This window comes from Charadrius vociferus, unplaced genomic scaffold (assembly GCF_000708025.1).
Source record: "Charadrius vociferus isolate BGI_N301 unplaced genomic scaffold, ASM70802v2 scaffold195, whole genome shotgun sequence".
Taxonomy (NCBI): domain Eukaryota; kingdom Metazoa; phylum Chordata; class Aves; order Charadriiformes; family Charadriidae; genus Charadrius; species Charadrius vociferus.
Window position 1 is genome coordinate 2,686,246 of NW_009648539.1, and position 4,634 is coordinate 2,690,879.

Below are 4,634 nucleotides of genomic sequence, written 5' to 3' on the forward strand. Positions count from 1 at the left end.
AAGATACCAGCTTGTGATTATATCACGTACTCCCAGTTTTCCAGTAGTTTTTAAAAACTGTAACTTCTTTGCTCTATCTATACCTCCTGCTACTGTGGGGCCTGCTCTCTGCAGATGGAACATATGCAAAACTTCCCGTGTGACAGGTACACGTGTAAAATGTAGTGGCATTCAGACCTATGTGCTTTTATTAAGAGGATCTCACGGAACACTAAAACGTTGCTGGCAAAATTGTATCCGTCAAGCAAGCCATGACTAATGCATGTTGTGAAAGCTACTAAAATTGTTTAAGTCCCAGCGTTACATTTTAGGTGCTAATATTTAAAAACTATTTGAGATGAGTGTATTTCAAGTTCGAACCCCATCTTAGAGTTTACAGTATGTACGTTGTCTTATAATCAAATTGTTTACTTCTGTTACAGGAAAGTAAGATAGTACTTTTTCTCTTCGATATTTACGCACAAAAAAGTGTCTCTGATGGAGCACATTGGATTTTATTTCTCAATAACTTATTTTTACTTCCTAAAGAATGTCTTCTGTGGGTGTGATGCTATACCGACAATAACATTCCCAAATCATCTCTTGTCTCCTTTAATAATGTCACAGTAGGAGCTATTCACATGGTCATAATTAAGAGACGTTTACTCTTTGTTCATATCATTCAATAATAGTAAAAACATTTCACATGCTGGGTTGATGCCTTGAAAAAATTCAGATTGAATTTCCTTAAAAGCAAGCAAGCAAAAATATTGAGGACACTTTTTTCTCTTATGAAATGTGGATCGGGCCAGGTTCATATACTGTGCTTCAATTTGGCGTTTTCTTTTCTTTATAAATGTTTCTTTTGACTTCTGCTGAGATTCTGTATGCCACAACTTGGTTCATGACGAGTGCCATTACAGAAATACTTCTTTTTGTTTACACAGTTGTAATAAACTGCACCGTTATGGCTTGATTATATGTCACTGTGATGCTGTATGTTACAATATTTTTGCTGTAACCAAGAATTTAACGCATATAATGAACATCTGAAAATTAAATATTTTTGAATATGAATTACTCAAGCCTTTGCTGTTACCTGAGTCTTTGTTGAATAATCTTCAAATTTTATTTCCAGGACGTTAACATATGACATTATTACTTTTGCAGTATTCTAGTCCAGGAAAGAAACAAGAGACCTTCTAAGAAATAATAAAACTTGCAGCAGATCGTACATCATCCCTTTATACACAGACTGACCTAACACTTGAAGCCGAAGCTGAAGAGGCGTACCGCTTTCTCTCTTATACTCCTGCTTTCTATCTCGTTTCATTTCTGCTGCTCCCTCTCTCGGTTGACGTGTTCTGAGTAAAGAATACCCACTCGACTCCCACTCAGGCGTGCGTGTTTCAGTAGCTGCAGTCTTGGGGCCTTCCCCTCTTCAACCCTCAGGTGGCAAATGTTGCAACCCCAAATAGGCTCGTGTTTTATGTGCAGCGCATTATCATCCCTGAGAATGAAACCAGGACTTTCTTAAAAAAAAAAAAAAAAAGTCTTGCTGCAACTGTGCAACTGACATAAAGGTGTAATATGATATTAAATAAATTAACAATATTAAAATATTCTGTTTTTTCCTAATGACATTGCTGCTATTGGCCCTATAATTCCTCGAATGATTGGCGTAAAACTGCATATATCCTAGTTGAGTGAGTGAAGTCAGAATTTTTCTCTGCTGCCACCTCATTTTCCTTCATGTCGGAGAGAACTGGGAAGGCAGGTAAAGAGAGGACAAAACAAAACAAAGCTGGTAGTTATCTTTATTTAAAATGATAGTGGCAAGTGAACTTCCAGAGCTTTTTAGACAGAGCATTTTGAGGGGGCATCAGAGGTAATTAGGCACGGAAGAAGCACAAAGCCACTCAAATAGACTCAATGCATGCTTCATGCTCTCCGCACAGAGTCCGTGCAAGTAAGTATGATTGTAACAATTAAAAACCCCGTCAATTTCATTCTTTGTGACCCAAGATCATGATGTTGATGCCTTCTGCTAATGGACTCTGGCTGCGCAGTAAACTGTGGTGTATGTAGGAGTCCGAATGCAAAGGGAACAGTAATGTTGCTGTTGTGACTCACCCAGAAGCCATATGATTTTTGGGAAGTGTACGCTGAAACCTGACTTACAGCCATCTTATTAAAAGACTTAGTGTAGGTGTATTGCTCCACTCCCCACCACAGCTTGGCGAGTTGTGGAGATTGGGAGGTGGCGAAGAAAGGTCATCTCCTGTCATGTTGGAGCAGAACAAGGTGTTTAAGGGCTTCCTCAGCCAGGATTGTACACAGAAGTCACATTCGCCTGGGAATAAAGAAAAGGCTGATCTGACAGATCGGATACCAGAGAAAAATACCTGTCTTTAGAGGCCTACAGATGGTTTCTACCATTTTCTGCAGCAGCAGGAGGAGGAGGAGGAATTCTAGCTGGTCTTAGGCTTCATTTCCATTCTTTTGTGTTAAATAATAACAAAACACTTAGGGAAGAACTGGGACTGGTCTTAAAAAAGTGCTAAAATGGGAAGCCTGCATTAATGCACTTTAATTTGCCAGCTTCCCTCTTTTATCTTCCCAAAAGGACAAAGCCCAGGCAATTTCTCCTCCAAAAAGTGGAAAATGACATTGAGAAGTGGTAGAAGTAGGGTTAGAAGACCACAGATCAGACAGAAAGCCACATCATACGAACAACAATAATAATAATATAAGCCCACGGGCAACAAAGATGCGAGCTCTTGGCTGAGGTCTTGCAAATTGTACTTGGAAATGCTTTGCTTTTGGGACCTCAGCCACTCTACTTATCTCCAGCTTCAATTTTTCGGGTGGATTTGCCTCCAACAAAGAGGTTGACTTTAATGGGTGGACAGCAGAGAAGTCATGTTAGAGCGGTGGACTGCTGACCTGCAGGCTTTTGCAGAGTGTCACACACGCCCTAAGCATATTTTCAGCTTTTGTGGGTATCTCTGACTTTGACAGCCTTTTTTTTTTTTCTCTGTCTTATTCAGTATTTAAAGGCAGTTTTCCATGTGACTGGTTTCGATGCTAATTTGAGCTATCTTCAGCATCTGCTTTCTTACCTTCCTAGGATATCCAAGCAGCCGACTGCAAAAAAGCCAGGTATGAATTCAGCTCAGGTATTGGACATCTTAAGCTTAAGAAAATAAAGCTTTTAAGAAGGCAAAGTGCTCACTGGGATTTCATTTGCCCCAGGGTATGATGGTTGTTTTGATCTGTATTAGAAAGCCCAGAACACAGTAATGTGAACAGAGCCACGGACCGTCCTGGTCTGTTGATTACAAACACCGATGCCGCAGTACACGCCAGTGCCATGTCGTGTCTCGCTGGGAGGTTTTGTGAGGGAAAGGCTATGTGTAAGATGGCAACTGGAGGCTGTTTGATCCCAAGCAGAGTCGAAAAGCGGCTTGAGATGTCACAAAGCAAGCCGGTGAGTCAAAGCCACCTCCCTCCCTTGTTGAACCTGGCACTAGAAATCTCAGAAAACTGCATTTCCGGGGAGAACGCAGGAAAAAGTCAGGGGTTAGGCTGCTCCGGTTATTACATGGTAGGAAAGTGAAATTTGAAAACGACATTATTATTTCTGTCTCCTTCACACAACCTAAAGACCAAAAAACCTGTCTGCGTTTTGAGCTCCACAGTGAGCTGCTGCATCCTTGTGTCACCTTGCCCAAACCATAGCAGAAGGAGGTGGCAGGACTGAGTTTTAGTGCCTTTCAGCTCTCTCTTCCCCTCTTGGGGGGACATCATGAGTTAATTTCGGCTCCCCAAAGCTGTGCATGCCAGACAGCAGGTGAAGATTCTACTTCTCCTGTCAGGAACACAGAACAGGAGTTGCACTGGCCCTGGGCTTTCCTATATGATGCCGAGGAAGCCCTTTGTGAAATGTATTAAATGCTGAAAGCCAAGGAGGGCCTGAGAGCCTCCAGCAGTGCCTGGGTTTAGCCTCCCCCTTCCACCTCTCTGGAGGCATGCTCTGATGGTGGGGTGGCCCTGCCACCCTTCTGGAAGAGAGCCATCCCTGCACACCTACACGTCCCAAACAGCAGTCTGAGGGCCAATAGACTCTGACGCGCTCCTCCCCATATCCTTCATAGTTCCTCTGCTCCTTCATAGAGAGTAGGGTCTTCTCGCTGAGTTTGCCCTTGCACGACCTACCAGCCACTGTAAATTTACCTGACAAGGTTCTTCTTCTGAGCTCGTTTACTTTCTTGAGCAGTGCCATCAGGGTCCTTCACATCCTCTAATAAGAGGTTTTAGGTACTCTCCTTTTGTTCAAAAATTAATTCCTCTGTCTCTCCTGTCTGGCAGGATGCTGAGCAAGACATGGGATTGCAAGAATCTTGTCACTGAAGAATTGAAATGCAGTTGGGTTTCGGTCATACCGGGTGAACTGTAAAGAAATAACACAGAAAAATCAGACATGGATTGCATGGACAACATGCAGGCTAGAATTGGAGACCTTATTTAACAGCAACCTAGGAAAAGCTGTAAAGACCTCTGTGGAGAGAAATAGTACATTAAAGCACAGCCAGGATGCAGAGGCTGCTAATCTGCTGAGGCTGGGGGCTGTGCTGAGACACCGTCAAAATCCA